Source organism: Somniosus microcephalus, chromosome 2 (assembly GCF_052327205.1).
Source record: "Somniosus microcephalus isolate GS21.2 chromosome 2, FLI_Smic_1.0, whole genome shotgun sequence".
Lineage (NCBI taxonomy): Eukaryota > Metazoa > Chordata > Chondrichthyes > Squaliformes > Somniosidae > Somniosus > Somniosus microcephalus.
Window position 1 is genome coordinate 155,349,537 of NC_140988.1, and position 20,439 is coordinate 155,369,975.

Genomic DNA, 20,439 nt, shown 5'->3' on the forward strand with positions numbered 1-20,439 from the left:
ACCTGCAAATGATGACTGATCAAATATCCTCTTTAATGTTGGACCTGCAGCTGATAGTCAACAAACCAAGAGTGTTCACGCCAGGTTTCACAGGCGTCATCCCCACCAGGCGTGTTTTACGTGGGAAAAGGGTTAAACAGGCAAGGGCCTGTTAAAATGGGATTATGAAGGCTAATTAGTGCTGTTTAAGGGCCCTAAAGACCAGTCCCACCAGTTGCAGGCGGGCCTGAGTCGGGTCCATCAGACACACCTAGGTTAAAATGGCGTGGAGGCGGGAACCAGGCGGGGGGGGTCCCGACCCCCAGGTTTTGCGATTTTAACCCCCCGCCCGCCTCACAGCCCAATGAAAATCGAGGCCATAGCCTACGTCCCGTTCACCCATCACCCCTGTGCCTGCTGACCTACATTGACTCCTGGTCCTGTAACGCCTCGATTTTAAAACTCTTATACTTGTTTTTGAATCCCTCCATGGCTTCACCTCTCCCGATCTTTAACCTCCTCCAGCCCTACAACCCTCTGAGATATCTGTGCTCCTCCAATTCTAGCCTCTTGTGCATCCCCGATTTTAATCACTCCACCATTGGCGGCTGTGCGTTCGGTTGTCTAGGCCCTAAGCTCAGGAATTTCCTCCCTAAACCTCTCCGCCTCCCTATCTCTCTCTCCTCCTTTAAGATGCTTCGTACAACCTAACTTTTGGTCACCTGCCCTAATATCTTATGTGGCTTGGTGTCAAATTTTGTTTGATATCGCTCCTGTGAAGTGCCTTGGGACGTTTTAAGAACATAAGAACATAAGAAGTAGGAGCAGGAGAAGGTCATATGGCCCCTCGGGCCTGCTCCGCCATTCAATAGGATCATGGCTGATCCAAATCTAGACTCACGTCCACTTCCCTGCCCTCTCCCCGTAACCCCTAATTCCCTTGTCTGCTAGGAAACTGTCTATCTCTGTTTTAAATTTATTTAATGTTGCAGCTTCCACAGCTCTCTGGGGTAGCAAATTCCATAGATTTACTACCCTCTGAGTGAAGAAGTTTCTCCTCATCTCAGTTTTGAAAGGGCAGCCCCCATTATTCTAAGATTATGCCCCCTAGTTCTAGTCTCACCCATCAGTGGAAACATCCTCACCGCATCCACCCGATCAAGCCCCCTCACAATCTTATATGTTTCGATAAGGTCGCCTCTCATTCTTCTGAACTCCAATGATTAGAGGCCCAACCTACTCAACCTTTCCTCATAAGTCAACCCCCTCATCTCTGGAATCAACCGAGTGAACCTTCTCTGAACCGCCTCGAGAGCAAGTATATCTTTTCTTAAATATGGAAACCAAAACTGCACGCAGTATTCCAGGTGTGGCCTCACCAATACCCTGTATAACTGCAGCAAGACTTCCCTGTTTTTATACTCCATCCCCCTTGCAATAAAAGCCAAGATTCCATTGGCCTTCCTGATCACCTGCTGCACCTGCATACAAACTTTTTGTGTTTCATGCACCAGGACCCCCAGATCCCTTTGTACTGTAGCACTTTGCAGTTTCTCTCCATTTAGATAATAACTTGCTCTTTGATTTTTTCTGCCAAAGTGCACAACCTCACACTTTCCAATATTATATTGCATCTGCCAAATCTCTGCCCACTCACTTAGCCTATCTATGTCCTTTTGCAGGTTTTTTATGTCCTCCTCACTCACTGCTTTCCCTCCCATCTTTGTATCGTCGGCAAACTTGGATACGTTGCACTCGGTCCCTTCCTCCAAATCGTTAATATAGATTGTAAAGAGTTGGGGTCCCAGCACTGACCCCTGCGGAACACCACTAGTTACTGATTGCTATCCTGAGAATGAACCATTTATCCCAACTCTCTCTTTTCTGTTAGATAGCCAATCTTCCACCCATGCCAGTATATTACCCCCAATCCCGTGATTTTTTATCTTGATCAGTAATCTTTTGTGTGGAACCTTGTCAATTAAAGGCGCTATATAAATACAAGTTGCTGTTGTTGTAATTAATTTGTGACTGGAACAGGGCATTTTTCAGCATCACAAAGAGGAGTGGGATTGCCACGAAATGAACCATTCTCCAACTGACTGATTTCATGCTCTTGGTCTTACTCTTTAATTGGCTTCAATTGACTGCTTGATCTGCCCTTGGTACATAAGACCTGTGCCCAACAGTCAAATGAAACAACACAGATCTGCTATAACTGCCAGAATTTAAACAAATTCAAACTGAATTTAAAGTAATTTTACTGCAATTACAGCAGCTGCAGCAGAAACAGGCTTCAATTGCCAGCTGGTCTCAGGTACAGCTGATTAACGCTGGATCCGGAGCTCAGAGTGATGATGACCCCCGAACTCAGCAGTCCGGCTGGGGGACCGGGCCAGTGTCCGGGGGGGGTCGGGCCAGGCCAGTGTCCGGGGCGGGCCAGTGTCGGGGGGGGAGGGGTGGTGAACCGGCAATCTCCGATAGTCCGGCAGAAAGCGGTCACATTTAAAATTCTGTGACCTTCAGCGTTATTTCATTTGAAACTGCCCAAATTACGCTGAAATCCTCCGGAAACTCCCGCCAATCTGCAATCTAAAGACTATTCGAATTTTGGAAAATCATTTGCAACCTTTGGAGGAGCCAGACTTCACTTCACTGCGATATGACTCAATGCCAGTGGTTCAACATCTTTTCAAACTTTTTAAAGTTTAAAAAGGTCCCGTGCACTGCATTTACATTGAAAATTTCACTCAGATTCCCACACTTGTTAACAGCACTCTGCACATGTATTTAAGTGCTGCTAAATAGAGACTTGCTGCTCTTCTACTTATGCCAATCTAGAAACTAGCAAAAGTTGACCAACACCCTCCCCTTTCCGTAGTTCACGGTGGTGCTTGGCACTCTGCTCCACCCTCCTTCCCCCAAAGCTTGTGATTTCAAATAAAGCTGTTGGACTATAACCTGGTGTTGTGTGACTTCTTACATTTGTCCCCCAAATCAGATCAGCTCCCCTCTCCCCTTCCCCAGTTCACACTCCCATTCTCATCCCTCCCCTCCATGCTGCCAATTTTCTCTTCCTCCCTCCCCAGTGCAATCATTTACAGAAAGGTTAAAATAAGCAGCTATTTGGGAACTGTTGGACTGAACTCAACACACAAGTGTTTGAAAGTAAAATGGAACAAAAAAAGTGTTTGCATTGGCCGGGAATCGAACCCGGGCCTCCCGCGTGGCAGGCGAGAATTCTACCACTGAACCACCAATGCAACTGATAGAAGTTGACTTCTCTAAATTGAAAATACGTTCACTGCATCATTCACTTGTTTTACCAAATGTTACATTAATTATGAAACATAGTTATTTGCATTTATACTTTTTTTTAAGGTAATTCCAAACCTGGTGACCTGATTTTCTACAGCTAAATTTTAAATATTTATTTCAAAAACATGATTAAGTAAATTGGGAATGTAGGCCAGGATTCTGTGCTCAGTCTCTGAAGGGACCGGGGGGGGACGGAAGAGGAGAATTAGCTAAACTAAACTTAAAAAATATGAACTGCCATCTGAATAATGCAGATTCACAAATCTAGTACTGAGATTGCATCCTCTTTTATGATGCTGAATTTAGTATATTTATATAAACGGACACAGAAGTAACCTTTGCACAGGAGCAAATCCAACCCTTATGAGTGCAAGAGGCTTGATCATCGAAGGGGCTGAACTTGAAGCTAAATATGATGGGATCAAAGAGCAAAAAGATATCTGCAGAAAATTACCTGGTCTCATCTAGAATTGTGTAACCAATGAAACAATAGGTTGAAGCTTTCATTTTAAAATTTATACATAAGGGGAAAAAATCAATGTGAGGCATTACCTGCCTCATACTTAACTGCATAAAGGCAGAAAGTTGTTAACTTACCAGGTAGGTTATTAAACCAGCTTCAAAATACAGATAGAGCACAAGCCTCTTGGATACACAATTAACACCGAATTTTACTTTCTGTTTGCCACTCTGCCCTCTGTTGACCTATTGAGAGCTATAGCAAGTTGGCTGTGTCAATCTACCAAGGTGAACAAATGGCTAAAGTCAAAATACTCTACCTGCAGAATGATCGCTTGCAAACATCAAACTAATTCTTATTCTGTTACACATTAATGGGGAGCCTGTCAAGTTTTCTTGCCACTGAGATAAACTCCCATTTCCACACATTAACAACTGAAAACATGAGCTAGCAAGAAAAAGTAAAAGAAATGCCAGGAATTACCAGTTAAAATTGAAATGAAAGTGCAATCCTCAGACAGGAGAATGGGAGATTTCAAAATGAGAAAAGTTGGCAGGTTTTCTGAATATTGACAAAGCTGTCTAGACTGAGATGCACGGATTGGAGTAAAGGACAGTCTTGTCAAGCACCTAACTGCAACCCTTCCCCATATATTTCTGATCTGAATGTCTTTCTACTGGATATAAATAGCTGTCAGTGAATTGCTAAGGACTATTTTCCTGATGGCTTGTTGGGTAAAGGCACTGTCCATGAAGCTCAGAAGGTCTCAGGTTTGATTTCTAGTCCATGCTGGTCTTAGCCTGGCACAACAAGCTAAGGTGCTACCACTGGCCTCAGCACCCAGGGACAGAGAAAGGAAAATTAGCCACAGATCCTACACACTGGTAATTATCTAGTGATTTTACATAGGATTACATTACATAGGATACACGGCACAGAAACAGGCCATTCGACCCAACCAGTCCATGCCGGCGTTTATGCTCCACATGAGCCTCCTCCCGTCTTTCCTCATCTAAATCTATCAGCATAACCCTCTGTTCCCTTTTCCCTCATATGCTTGTCTAGCCTCCCCTTAAATGCATCTATACTGTTCACTTCAACCACTCCCTGTGGTAGCGAGTTCCACATTTTCGCCACTCTCTGGGTAAAGAAGTTTCCTCTGAATTCCCTATTGGATTTCTTGGTGACTATCTTATATTGATGGTCTCTAGTTATGCTTTTCCCCACAATTGGAAACATTGCTCAATTTTAACTCAGCCGTCAGGCGGGCTTTGAGGCGTGTGGGGGGTTAAAATCGCAAAACCTGGGGGTCGAGACCCCCCCCGCCTGGTTCCCGACACCTAGCCATTTTAACCCAGGTGTGTCTGATGGTCCCGAATCAGTCCCGCCTGCAACAGGCGGGACTGGTCTTTAGGGCCCTTAAACAGCACACATTGGCCTTTATAATCCCATTTTAACAGGCCCTTGCCTGTTTAACCCTTTTCCCACGTAAAACACGCCTGGTGGGGATCACGCCTGTGAAACCTGGCGTGAGCACTATTGGCTTGCTGACTATCAGCTGCAGGTCAACCATTAAAGAGGATATTTGATCAGTCATCATTTGCAGGTGGCAGGACTTTGTTGCCTCAGGCCTGGGGCAACTTTTACCAGGCCTAACCACACCTGTGGAAGGTTGGAGCCTCACACACTTCTCCAGTGTGACCTCCTGCGAAACCCCTCTCGCCACCCTCACTCAGCGCTTCCTCAACTGAGGCATCTACCAGAAGCATGGGAGGCCTTTTTTCCCTTCCCTTGTTGGCATTAGAGGACCTCCAGCCCCATTCGCGAAATGACACACGCCACAACTGCAGCAGTTGCAATCAGAATTTTTATGCAAAACAAACAACTGATGGCATTTTTACAAAATACACAACATTTCACCCAAGTGACTACCCCTGTGACTATTTGTGCCTTATTTTCCTCTTACATGTGCTCCTACGTAGTGGTTCCCCTGTGGCTTCAGCAGATGTGGAGGCCCCTTGCTCACTTTCCTGCTGCTCCTGTCTCGACACCTTTGGCGGGCGCCCTCTGGGGTGGCGAGCCTGTGAGGGCTCGTCAGCAGTCTGCTGCTCCTGCAGCTGTGCAGGAGTTGAGACGTCTATCTCCGTCGGGTGCGGGGCTCTGACCGAGGGCTCTGCAGTGGCATGGAAGTGTGAGCGCTTGGAGAGGAGCCCCCCACTTCCTTGAGGTCTGCCACCAACCTCCCTCTCATGGGTCAGATCTCCCTCAGTGCCTGCAAGTGGCTTGAGAGCAGCTTGCTGCACATCAGGGGGGCCGTGGGGACCCGTATCTGCAATGGCAGTCTTACTCAGAAGGACTTCCATGAAGGTATGGTTTCTCTGTTCAATAGATGCCCATCGCTCCTCAAGAGATGTCATTCTATTCTGAACACTCACCATGTTTTCCATACCCTGGCGACTAACCTCCTCCATGGCCATAGCCCTCCTCTCCTCTACTGCAGCCTTCCTCTCCTCTACCGTAGCTATCCTCTCCTCTACCGTAGCCATCCTTACCACGGAGGCAGCAATAATTTCCACGTAGGTAGCCATCCTTTCCGTGTTGATGCGTTCATGCGCCACTGACTCCACAAAGGCTCTGCTCATGTTCGCTATGAACTCCTCCATTCGCTCTACACTCGCAGCGACCCTGGAGACAAAACCTACCAGAGACTCCTGCATCTGTGCATGGAGTTCCATCACCTCTGAACTTACGGATGGACCCAGAGGCAGAGGGTCGACATGCAGCTGAGCCGAGCTGGCAGAGTCCTGCGCCCTCCGACGAGGACTCTCCACTGCTGTCCCTGTCTCCACAATCTGCTGATGCTCACTTGTGAGCTGTGATACACCAGGTGACAACTCTACTCTATGTCCCGAAGGTCCCACCGAGGTGTGAGTGTCTGCGCTGGTGCTGGGTGCACTTATTTCTGCTGACGCTAAGCCCTCAGAGGTTGCAGATTCCTCTGAGGAGTCTGGCATATCAGGCTCTTCCTCCTGCACAGTGGGGATGGGGGCTCTCGATGGTCCTGTGGGGGAGTCAAGGAAAAAGTTAGAGATGTGATGCCAAGGTTACATGCACATTGCATTTTGCAGATGATCATAAGTCCATATGATGTAGCTCCAGAATCATTATCAGCGACTCATGCAATGCCAATGAGAGAGATGGAAAACTATTCTGTCACCAGCTTGCGGGGATGCACCTGTCTGTCCTTCCCCAACTGCCGCATCTCTGTCAGCCCCGACAATCTCCAGGACGGCTTCCTCCCAGAGGGTGAGCTGGGCTAATGAGGGTGGCCCTCCTCCTGTCCTGGCTCGCTCTCTCCTGTTGTGAGCTCTCTTTTCCTGCAATGAAGGAGACAAGTGGAGGTTGAGTGACAATGAAGGAGTGAGTGCAGAGATTGCATAGCATAGATACTTAGAAGGAGATAAAGATGGACTGAGGTTGCAAGACCAAGGGCCCTCCCTGTGTGTTGTCAGTTGTGTTCAAAGCATCAGAGTGAGAGGGAGTGTGAGGGCTGCATGGTGGAATAGTTATGTGAATGTGAGCATAGAGAGCGAGGGAATGGGTAAGGGTGCATGGATGTGAGTGTCAAGTGGGATGTGGAGGAAGAGATTGCTAAAGCTGAGTGCTGGTGAGGAAAGGCAATGGGGAACAGATTGAGGGTGATGGAAACTTCATACAGCACTTACTTTTCCAGTGCGATGAAGGTCATGGAATCTTTTCCTGCACTGCATCCAGGTTCGCCGTGTGAGCCCCAAGGAGTTGATTTCACCAGCCACCTGTAGCCACACAGCCTTGGTCTGACTGGGAGGCCTCTTCCTCCCTGAAGAAGGGAACAGGACCTCCCTGTGGGCCCTAGCACCATCCAGCAATGCCTGGAGTGAAGCCTCATCAAATTTTGGGGCAGCTCTTGCTCTCCTGCTGGCCGTTGCTCCTGCAGGCTCCTGTGCCATCCTAATGGTGAAGTTTGGAAGCCTGCAGAAGAAGCAAGGCTTGCTGTGGACCTTAAAAGCAGCAGCAATGATGACGTCATATTCTGCGACTTTCTGACTGGAAATACTCAATTGCCAAGGCTTCCCACACGCTGGAAATCAAGTGGCCAATTGAGTTAAAATTGCATTAATCTCACAGACCCATTTAGATTCGTGTGGGTAACACTAAATTCGGGGAACCCAACAGTTCCCCGCACCCGAGTTAAAATCGACCCCATTGTCTCTGTATCCACTCTATCAAAATTTTTCATAATTTTAAAGGCCCATATTAGGTCATCCCTCAGCCTTCTTTTTTTAAGAGAGTGGAGACCCAGCCTGTTCATCCTTTCCTGATAATGTATACCCTCGCATTTCTGGTATCATCCTTGTAAATCTTCTCTGCACCTTCTCCAGTGCCTCTATATCCTTTTTATAATATGGCGACTAGAACTGTACTCAGTACTCTAAGTGTGGTCTAACCAAGGTTCAATACAGGTTTAGCATAACTTCCCTACTTTTCAATTCTATCCCTCTAGAAATAAACCTTAGTGCTTGGTTTGCTTTTTTATGGCCTTGCTAACCTGTGTTGCAACTTTTAGTGATTTGTGTATTTGTACTCTGAGATCCCTTTGTTCCTCTACCCCACCTAGACTTGCACTTTCCAAGTGATGTGACCTCCCTATTCTTCCTACCAAAATGTAATTTTTCACATTTATCTGTGTTGAACTTCATTTGCCAATTATATGCCCATTCTGCAAGTTTATTAATGTCCTCCTGTAACTTGTTGCAGTCCTCCTCAGTTTGACTATCCTCCCAATTTGGTGTCATCCGCAAATTTAGAAATTGTGTTTTTGATTCCTAGGCTTAAATTGTTAATGTAAATTGTGAACAGCACTGATCCTTGTGGAACACCACTACCCACCTTCTGCCACTGTGAATAGTTGCCCTTTACTCCTACTCTCTGCTCTCTGTCCTGAAGCCAGCCAGCAATCCATTCTGCTCCTTGTCCACTGACTCCGCATTCTCTGACCTTGTTCATCAGTCTATTATGGGATACCTTATCGAAGGCCTTTTGAAAATGCTGATAAATTACATCTACTGCATTACCATTGTCTGCTCTCTCTGTTACCTCTTCTGGTGTGTGTGCATGTACATGCCAGGTAACACGCTTATCAGGCTCAGCTCTGTTGCCCTGCACAGTAGAATGTGCTCTATGAAATATTTCCTAAGGTGCTGAATTTTCTTTACAATTCTTATCCGTATATTTTTTAAATGTTCGATTACATGTTTCTCCCTTACTCTCCTCCTGAAGGCAGTGCTTCTTACCCAGGTACAGTTCCACAGGATATAATCACAGGCAGCGATAGCGAAATGGCAGAAATATTAAATAATTACTTTGCTTCAGTATTTACCAGGGATACAGATCAGGTGGACATGACATCAGAAGATGAGATTGGAACTGATATAACATATTTAAATTAAAAAGAGGAGAAATATTAAATAAACTAATCAAACTCAAAGAGGATAAAACCCCAGGTCCGGATGGATTGCATCCACGCATTTTAAAAGAAGCTAGAGAAGAGATAGCAGAGGCACTATTACACATATTTAATAATTCGTTAGAAAAAGGTGGATAGCTAACATTATACCTATATTTAAGAAGGGAGATAGAACATGTCCATTGAACTATAAACCAGCCAGCTAAATATCGGTGGTAGGAAAAATAATGGAATCCCTACTAAAGGATAAAATTGAAAAACAAATAGAAACCAAAAATATAATAATGAATAGTCATGGATTTCAAAAGGTAAAGTCTTACTTGACAAACCTCATTGAATTCTTTGAAGCGGTAACAGAGCGAGTAGACACGGGTAATGCAGTAGATGTAATTTATCTAGATTTTCAAAAGGTCTCTGATAAGGTGCCACATAATAGAGTAATGAATAAGGTCAGAGCATGTGGAGTCAGGGTAGGGGTAAAGGGTACCTATTCAGAGTGGCATAATGTGGGAAGTGGGGTCCCACAAGGATCAGTGCTTGGACTACTGTTGTTCACAATTTATATTAATGATTTAGTCTTTGGCATCAAAAACACAATTTCTAAATTTGCAGATGACATCAAATTGGGGGGACAGTCAACACTGAGCAGAATTGCAACAAATTACAAGAAGGCATTAATAAATTTATAGAATGGGCATATAATTGGCAAATGAATTTCGACACATAAGTGTTAGGTACAGGAATCCCGCCCCAACCGCGGTTTTGCCATACACGGATTTCAAGTATACATGGTTTCCTCTTTGCGACAAATTTTGCCAACCGCGACAGTGAATTTTGCATATACGTGGTTTTTAATTTTCAAGTTTCATGGGTTGCGCTTCCAAACACGAGACTGCATTCATCCGCGCCGCTCTTTTGAGCTTATTTACTACCAGGCGTGGTCTCACTCCACTCGTGGAAATACTGTGTGTGTGTGTGTGTGAACGTCGTCTCGTTACTACCCATTTTGCCTTTAATTGTTCTGTTTAGCCCTTAATCATGGCCCCTAAGCGTAATCTCAGTGGTAAAGGTGAATCAATAGCGAAAAGGGCAAGGAATGTACTCACCTTAGATAGGAAATTAGATGTCGTTAATAGACTTGCCCGCGGTGAAACTACAGCGTCGGTTGGACGACTAATGGGGGTTAACGAGTCCACCATTAGAACCACAAAAAAAAGTGAGGTGTCGATAAGGGCTAGTATTGTGGGTGGCTCTTCAAAAAGTGCTAAAGTGTCGTTTATGCCACGGGACCATAAACTTGAAAAAATGGAAAAGGCATTTAATATCTGGTTGGAAGACCAGAACCAGAAAAAAGTGAATGTTAATTCCGCACGGGTACGTAAGAAGGCCCTTAGTATCTACAAGCATCTTACTGTGGCTGCCGGGGAAAGTGTAGATGACATAAAGTTTCAAGTGAGTAAGGGCTGGTTGGAAAATTTTAAGAAGAGGTTCGCCTTGACTAACCTCAAGGTTGTGGGAAAATCAGCCTCAGCCGATCACGAGGCTGCTGCCAAGTTCCTGGAGGAGCTGAAGGAGTTGATCGCCGAGAAGGGTTACCTGCCGGAACAGGTATTTAATGCGGATGAAACTGGTCTCTTCTGGAAACGGATGCCTTCCCGAACTTTCATCGCGAAGGCTGAGAAGCATGCTTCGGGATTCAAGGTGGCTAAGGATAGGGTGACCCTTCTCCTTTGTGCTAATGCTGAGGGGGACTGTTTAGTGAGGCCAATGCTGCTCTACCGCTCTCTGAATCCCCGCGCTCTGAAGGGCAAAAACTAAAACTATCTCCCTGTCTTTTGGCGTTCTAACCGCAAGGCGTGGGTTACTGCTGCCGTCTTCATGGACTGGTTTCATAATTGTTTTGTGCATGACGTGGAGCGGTACCTTGCGAGAGAAAATCTGGCCTTCGAGGTCCTACTCATCCTCGACAATGCCCCCGGCCACCCACCGGCACTCCAATTCGCCCACCCTAATATTGAAGTCATCTTCCTGCCTCCCAACACGACATCACTCCTTCAACCCATGGACCAAGGTGTGATAGCCACCTTCAAGGCATACTACATACGACGCAGCTTTGACCGCATGATGGAGGCTATGGAGGATGACGCAACACTGACGGTGAAAACCTGTTGAAAAGATTACACCATCGCTGACTGCATCACCAACATAAAAGAATCAATGGATGAACTGAAGAAGATGACACTCAACACCTGCTGGGGTAAACTTTGGAAGGAGGCAGTGAATGACTTCCGAGGCTTCCCTACAGTTGACGATGAAGTTGATCGCATTGTGAAGGTTGCACGACGTTTGGGAGGCGAGGGGCTGGCCGACATACAGCCTGATGATGTCGAGGAGCTCCTTGAGTCGCACGGCAAGGAGCTGACGGAGGAGGACCTTGATGAGCTGATACAGCATTCTAGTGAGGCAGAGGATGAGGATGAAGACGAGGATATGGTGGAGGAGTCGAAGATGACAAGTGCCAACCTTAACAAGGCAATGCTCCTTGCTACTAATCTCTCGGACCTCTTTATGGAGATTGACCCATTCTTGGAACGTAGTTTAAAATTCAAGCGTGGTTTGGAGGATTTAATGAGACCATACAAGCAGGTCCAGAAAGATATTCAGAAAAAAATGAGTCAACCATCCATCGCAGAATTCTTTAAGAAACCACCCAGTTGATGACCCAGTTGCATCAACCAGCCACAATGTCGCTTCTCCACATTCACCCCCCTCGATTGATGATCTTTTTTATTGTGTTATTTAAAATAAAGCAACTTACTTAGGCTCTGACGAGTGTAAATGCAGCCGCATTCCCCCAACCCCATTTTTTCCATAAGGTCTTATATTTGCCAACCACAGTTTTACCAACCATGGGGGTTTTCAGGGACGTATCCCCCGCGGTTGGGGAGGGATTACTGTATTACATTTTGGTAAAAATAATAAGGCGGTCACTTATTACTTGGAAAATAATAATCTAAATTGAGTAGAGGAGCAAAGAGAGTACAAGTACACAAATCAATAAAAGTAGCGACACAGGTTAATAAGGCCATTAAAAAGGCAAACCAAGCACTAGGGTTTATTTCTGAGGGATAGAATTGAAAAGTAGAGAAGTTATGCTAAATGTGTATCGAACCTTGGTTGGATCACATTTAGAGTACTGTGTATAATTCTGGTCACCATATTATAAAAAGGGTATAGAGGCACTGGAGAGGATACAAAAAAGATTTACAAGGATGATAACAGAAATACGAGGTTATACCTATCAGGAAAGGATGAACAGACTGGGGTCGAGAAATTGGATATGGCTACAAAACGGACAGTGTTAAGGCCCAACGATGTTAAGCTGCGCCGGGTCAAAATGGTCTAGGTAGCACGCAAAATCTGTGCTCAGTCCTCATTAACATGATTGTAGTCTTGATCTCAGCACTAAAACCACTGCTCATTGGCTTACCGCTCAACAGGTGGGCCTATATCGGGTCCAGTCTAATTCGCAGTCATGTGTGGCACAGGCTTTATTCAGTACTTAAAGGGGAGGTGCATTGATGCTATGGCACCGCATTGTCAATCCAGTTCCAACTTCACCTGGAATACACAAATCACTAAAAGTAGCAACGCAGGTTAATAAGACCATTAAAAAGCAAACCAAGTACTAGGGTTTATTTCTAGAGGGATAGAATTGAAAAGTAGGGAAGTTATGCTAAACGTGTATCAAACCTGGAAAAAGACAGCAATGGAAGCAGATGGCTAAGCCTCATCACAGGGAGAGAGCCCACAGATTCTCAGACGCGGATCTTGAGGTACTGGTGGTGGCTGTGGGGAGGAGGCTGTTCCCTTCCCGCAGACTGGCAGGGAGCCCTCGCCATATACATCCCAAACCATGTGGCAGGAGATTGCGGACCATGTGACGGCCAGCACTTTCTAGGCCTGGGTTTCCTTTCTCTTGAAAAGAGAAGGCTGAGGGGTGGCCTACTAGAGGTCTTTAAAATTATGAAAGGTTTTGCTAGAGTAGACAGAGGGAGAGTGTTTCCACTTGTGGGGAAGACCAAAACTAGAAGCCATCAATATAAGATAGTCATCAAGAAATCGAATTGGGAATTCAGAAGAAACTTCTTTACCCAGAGAGTAATGAGAATGTGGAACTCACTACCATAGGGAGTAGTTGTGGTGAATACTATAGATACATTTAAGGGGAAGCTAGATAAGCGTATGAGGGAGAAGGAATAGAGGGTTATGCTGATAGATTTCGATGAGGAAGGATGGGAGGAGGCTTGAGTGGAGCATAAATGCCGGCATGGACTGGTTGGGCCGAATGGCCTGTTTCTGTGCTGTATATCCTATGTAATCCTATGTAAAGGTGGCGGTGGTGACTCTCTGTCTGAGCAGCCAGTCTTTAGATATGTTCCAGTTTCAGAAACTGGGTTAAGAATGTACCAATGTGTTTCAAGTGGTACCCGTGTAGCTGAAAGAGAAAGATTTTCACACCATCAGTCTGGGTTGAATTCAAAGCCAGGTTCCCAGAGGAGAAAGGACAGTGCAGGACTGTGACACCCAATTTGCACTCATTTGTGAACTTAAATTGAACCCATTTGTGAGCAGTCATTTGACAATTACAAATTATATACAGCTGTTAGATGAAATAAAAGAGAGAGGATTTTTGTTTGTGTAACAAGGGGCATGCCATATTAGATTTAGTAATGAGCCAGATTTAGTTAACAACCTAACTGTGTGTGAACATTTATCCAAAAGCGATCATAACATGCAAGTTCAACGTAGCATTTGAAAGGGAGAAACGCGAAACAGCTACTAAGATTCTAGATTTAGGTAAGGCCAACTTCAAAGGGATGAGACAGAGACTGTCCACATTAAACTGGGCAAATCTGTTAATGGATAAAATGACAGAAGATCAGTGGGAGATGTTGAACAATTAATTTAAGGTGATACAGAACCAGTTTATACCCCTGAGGGGCAAGAACTCTACTTGCCAAAAAAAATAGCCATGGACAACTAAAGCGGTGAGGGACAGCATCAAACTAAAAGAAAACGCATACAAAAATGCCAAAAATAGCACAGATCCTGGCGAATGGGAAAGATACAAAGAACAGGAAAGGGTCACAAAATAGATAGTAAGAGCTACTAAAAGGGAGTATGAAAGAAAACTTGCAAGAGATATCAAAATCAACACTTTTTTACAATTATATTAGGAAAACTGATATCAGTGATATTATCCATGAGAATAAGGAAATGGCAGACATTCTGAGGGACAAAATTAGTCTCCACTTGGAGAGGCAAGGATTAATCGGGGATAGTCAGCATGGCTTTGTCAAGGGTAAATCATGTCTGACCAATCTGATTGAATTTTTCGAGGGGGTGACTAGGTGTGTGGATGAGGGAAATGCTGTGGATGTGGTTTACATGGACTTCAGTAAAGCTTTTGACAAGGTCCCGCATAGGAGACTGGTCAAGAAGGTAAGAGCCCATGGGATCCAGGGGGCCTTGGCGCGTTGGATCCTAAACTGGCTGAGTGGCAGGAGGCAGAGGGTGATGGTCGAAGGTTGCTTTTGTGACTGGAAGCCTGTGTCCAGTGGGGTACCTCAGGGATCGGTGCTGGGTCCCTTGCTGTTTGTGATCTACATTAATGATTTGGATGAGAATGTAAAGGGTATGATCAGTAAGTTCGCGGATGACACGAAAATTGGTGGGGTGGTAAATTGCGAGGAGGAAAGCCTCAGGCTGCAGGACAATATTAACGGGTTGGTCAGATGGGCGGAAAAGTGGCAAATGGAATTTAACCCGGAAAAGTGCGAGGTGATGCATTTTGGACGGACAAATAAGGCAAGGGAATACACAATGAGTGGTAGGACCCTAGGAAGTACAGAGGGTCAGAGGGACCTTGGTGTACATGTACATAATTCCCTGAAGGCAGCGGAACAGGTAGATAAGGTGGTTAAAAAGGCTTATGGGATACTTGCCTTCATTAGCAGAGGCATAGAATATAAGAGCAGGGAGGTTATGATGGAGCTGTACAAAACGCTGGTGAAGCCACAGCTGGAGTACTGTGTGCAGTTCTGGTCGCCTCACTATAGGAAGGATGTGATTGCTTTGGAGAGGGTGCAGAGAAGATTCACCAGGATGTTACCTGGGATGGAGCGCCTCAGCTATGAAGAGAGACTGGACAGGCTGGGGTTGTTTTCCTTGGAGCAAAGAAGGCTGAGGGGGGACCTGATTGAGGTGTACAAAATGATGAGGGGCATAGATAGGGTAGATAAAGAGGAACTTTTCCCCTTAGTAGGGGGGTCAATAACAAGGGGGCACAGATTCAGGGTAAGGGGCAGGAGATTTAGGGGGGATTTGAGGAGGAACTTTTTCACCCAGAGGGTGGTTGGAAGCTGGAACTCACTGCCTGAAAGGGTGGTAGAGGCAGGAACCCTCACAACATTCAAGAAGCATTTGGATGAGCACTTGAAATGCCATTGCATACAAGGCTATGGACCAAATGCTGGAAAATGGGATTAGACTGGACAGGGAGGGATGGGCGGCGCAGACACGATGGGCCGAAGGGCCTCTTTCTGTGCTGAAAAACTCTATGACTCTATGACTCTATGTTGAATAATTACTTTGCGTCAGTATTTACAATAGAGGAAGAGGATAGCATGCCGGAAATCCCAAGGAAACTAAATCAGGGACAGGCACTCAATAAAATTAATGTAAGTAAAATAACAGTAATGAAGAAAATAATGGCACTAAAGAGTGACAAATCCCCAGGACCAGATGGTTTCCATCCCAGGGGTTTAAAGGAAGTAGGTGAGCATGTTGCAGATGCCCTAACTATAATCTTCCAAAGTTCTCTTGATTTAGGAACCGTTCCTTTAGATTGGAAAATTGCGCATGTCACTCCGCTATTTAAAAATGGTGAGAGAGGGAAACCAGGGAATTATAGACCAGTTAGCCTAACATCTGTTGTTGGGAAATTACTAGAGTCTATAATTAAAGATAGGGTGACTGAACACTTCAAAAATTTTCAGTTGATCAGAGAGAACCAAATTGGATATGTGAAAGCCTGACAATGTCATGCCTGACAAACCAATTGAATTTTATGAAGAGGTGACTAAAATAGTGGACAGGGGAATGTCTATGGATGTTATTTATATGGACTTTCAGAAGGCATTTGATAAAGTCCCTCATAAGAGACTGTTAACTAAGGTAGAAGCCCATGGAAATGAGGGCAAATTATTGACCTGGTTAGGAAATTGGCTGAGTGGCAGGAGGCAGGCAGTAGGGATAATGGGTAGGCACTCAAATTGGCAGGATATTGACTAATAGTGTTCCACAGGGATCTGTGTTGGGGCCTCAACTATTTACAGTATCTATTAATGACTTAGATGATGGCATAGAAAGTCGTATATCCAAATTTGTCAATGATGCAAAGATAGGTGGAATTGCAGGCAGTGTAGAGGTAGGCATAAAATTACAAATGGTGTTAGGGAAATTGATGGGATTGAGGGCCGATAAATCCCCAGAGCCTGATAATCTACATCCTAGAGTACTTAAGGAAGTGGCCCTAGAAATAGTAGATGCATTGCTGGTCATCTTCCAAAATTCGATAGACTCTGGAACAGTACCCATGGATTGGCGGTTAGCTAATGTTACCCCACTGTTCAAAAAGGTGGTAGAGAGAAAATGGAGAATTACAGGCCGCTAAGCCTGACATCGGTAGTGGGGAAAATGCTAGAGTCCATTATAAAGGATGTAATAGCAGAGCACTTGGAAAAAAGTGACCGGGTCTGTAACGTCCGTGTGTAATTGAGACACAGATTGCAGGAGTTGGTTATAACAGGTGTTTACTGAGTGGAGACAAAACTGGAACTACTATACAAAGTTACTACACAGGCTTATATACCGGGGTGGTCACTACTGGTACTGCAGTATACAGGGGCTGCAGAATATAGTTCCTTCTTCAAAGTACATACACTACAATTCCTCCCCTTTTAGCTAAACAGTACATAACATTCGATTAATAATTAAATAACATATTTACAATTACAGTTGCTATATACATTAGCTGAAGTTAAGCAATTATAAATTCAGTCTTTGAGGAGGCTTCCTGATTCTGTCCGGATAACGTCTCTTTGGGGTATCAGGTTCTTCTGGCAAAGTTGATTCGGGATCAACGTCGTTGTTTGGTTCGTCTGCTTCCAATATCACCGATTCTGAGGTAGATGCAATTGGTACTTCGGTTTCATCACCAGGTGTATCGGATCGTGGTGTGGATTTGACGTTTTCCAGTGACTCTAGAATCTGGTCAGCATGGCGTCTTATAATGCTCTCTCCAACGTCCACGGTATACATTAGAGGTCCCTGCCGTGTGCAGATCGTTCCTGGCTGCCATTTTTCTGTGCGGTAGTCCCGGGCCAAAACTGGTTGACCTATCTTAAAACTCCTGGTCGGCCTTTCATTCATATTCTGAAACTGCCTGTTCTCCACATATCTTCTGATGTTTGGCTTAACCAAATCCAAGCGGCATCTTAGTCTTCGATTGAAGAACATCATGGCTGGAGTTTGGTTGGTAACCGCATGTGTCGCATTCCGGTAGGCAAACAAGAAGTTATCCACCTTGTGTTGTAGGGGTATGTCTTCATTACACGTTGCCTTGATAGCCTTCTTGAATGTTTGAACGAACCTCTCAGCCAATCCATTGGTGGCTGGATGATATGGGGCGGATGTGTAATGCTTAACACCATTGTTCTTTAAGAACCTCCGGAACTCTTCAGACACAAACTGTGGTCCATTGTCGGAGCAAATCTGTTCAGGCAGCCCATTTCTGGCGAATATGGTTCTTAAGACTGTGATGGTTTTTTCTGTGGTGGTTGAGGACATTTTTATTACCTCTGGCCACTTTGAATGTGCATCCACCGCAATTAAAAACATCGAGTCCATAAATGGACCAGCAAAATCAATGTGTACCCTTTGCCATGGAGATGAGGGCCACTCCCATGGATGTAGAGGGGCTTGTGGTGGGGCGTTTTGGACCTTCTGGCATCCTGTACAGCTCTTGGTCATCTCTTCGATTTCTCTATCGATTCCCGGCCACCACACAAACGCTCTGGCTAAGTTCTTCATTTTTACCCCTCCCAGATGACCCTCATGAAGCTCATTGAGCACTCTATCCTTCAATTTGGGTGGAATTACTACTCTGGATCCACACATCAAGGTTCCTCGGCACACTGACTGCTGTTCTCTTCTTGGCGAGAATGCTGGCAACAGTGGTTCGCCATGTGCTGGCCATCCCTTCACCATTAAATCATAGACCCTGGAGAGTGTCGGGTCATTTCGTGTTTCCTTTTCTATGTTTGCATTCGTCACAGGTAGACATTCGACTATGGTCGAGTGGAATATCTCCACAGGATCCACTGCAGGTGCTTCTTCCACCGTCGGCAATGGTAGGCGCGACAATCCATCAGCATTCCCATGCTGTTTAGTTCCTTTGTACTCGATGTCATATTGGTGTGCCCCTAGGAAAAGGGACCACCTCTGTAGCCATTGTGCTGTCATTATCGGGACGCCCTCCTTAGGGTTGAAAACGGAGACAAGAGGTTGATGATCAGTTAGTAGAGTAAATTTCTGTCCGTACAGGTAGTGATTGAACTTCTTCACCCCCCACACCAGGCTGAGGGCCTCTCTGTCAATCTGGGTGTAGTTACGCTCGGCTGCAGTTAACGAGCGTGACGCAAAAGCTATCGGCCTCTCTGAACCATCAAGGGATTTATGTGACAGTACCGCTCCAACGCCGCAGGGAGATGCATCACACGCCAGTCTTATCGGTAGTGATGGGTTGTAGTGAGCCAATACTTCTCTTGAAGTGATCAGGCCTTTACACTTCTGAAAGGCCCGCTTACATTCATCGCTCCATTTCCATGCTACTCCAGTTTGTAGCAGGGCGTTCAGTGGGTGCAGAATTGTGGACAAATTCGGCAAAAACTTGTGGTAGTAATTCACCAATCCGAGGAATGACCTCAGTTGCGACACATTTTCAGGCGCTGGAGCCTTAACTACCACTTCAATTTTGTCAGGGGACTTATGTAATCCCTCTTCATCAATCACGTGGCCACAATACGATATTTATTTCTTAAAAAACTCGCACTTGGGGCGATTGGCTCGTAGCCCATGTTCTCTTAGTCTAGTGAGCACCTGCTCTAGGTTGGCAAGGTGTTCACTGTCATTTTCACCTGTCACTAGGATGTCGTCCAAGTAACACTGAGTCCCCGGAATCCCTTGCAGGACTTGTTCCATTGCTCTTTGCCATATAGCCGGAGCTGATGCAACTCCGAATACCAGTCGATTATACTGGTAAAGACCTTTTGTGAGTGTTTATCGTTAGATATTTCCTAGAGGATTCTTCAACCTCCATCTGCAAATATGCTTGCGCTAGGTCAATTTTTGTAAAACGTTTCCCTCCAGATAGTGAGGCGAAAATATCTTCTATCCTCGGAAGAGGATACTGTACTGTGTGAAGGACTGGGTTCACAGTCACCTTGAAGTCCCCACAGATGCGAACCTTCCTTGGCTCCTCAGACTTATTGTTTAACATTTTCTTCATGACAGGAACGATGGGTGTCGCCCACTCGCTCCAGTCTACCTTAGTTAACACGCCTGCATTCTCCAGATTCTCCAGCTCTGCCTCGACGGCTGGGCGAATTGCATACAGTACCGGTCTTGCTTTGAAAAACTTGGGAATTGCATTCTCTTCTATTTTTATCGAGGCGGTTACGCCTTTAAGAGTTCCCAGTTCTTGTTGAAATACCTCTTTAGCGTTAGCCAAGATTTTTGACAATTGTCCAGGTGTGACGTCGTCATCCTTTTTACCAGCCACCGTCAGTGCCTGAATGGAGTGCCAGTCTAAACTTATCTTTCTGATCCATTCACGTCCCAATAACGGTGGTCCACCATCTTGCAGTATGTACAGATACAATTTCTGTATTTCCTTGCCGTTGTATTCGACTGGCACCCTTATTTTCCCTCTGGGGTATACTTTCTGCCCTGTATATGTCTTCAAGACAATGGATGTGTCTTTCAAGGGTATGTGTGAGAATAGCCGCTCGTAGTCTCGTCGATTCATGACGGTCAGGGCTGATCCTGTATC

The 20,439-nt window shown here is 45.3% G+C and overlaps 1 non-coding gene across 1 annotated transcript; it reads right to left on the minus strand.

The window, feature by feature from the left end:
- Nucleotides 1–3,171: 3,171 nt before the first annotated feature.
- On the minus strand, nt 3,172–3,242 carry trnag-gcc (transfer RNA glycine (anticodon GCC)). The gene has a single exon. It is a non-coding gene; the product is annotated as a tRNA-Gly (tRNA).
- Nucleotides 3,243–20,439: the final 17,197 nt, after the last annotated feature.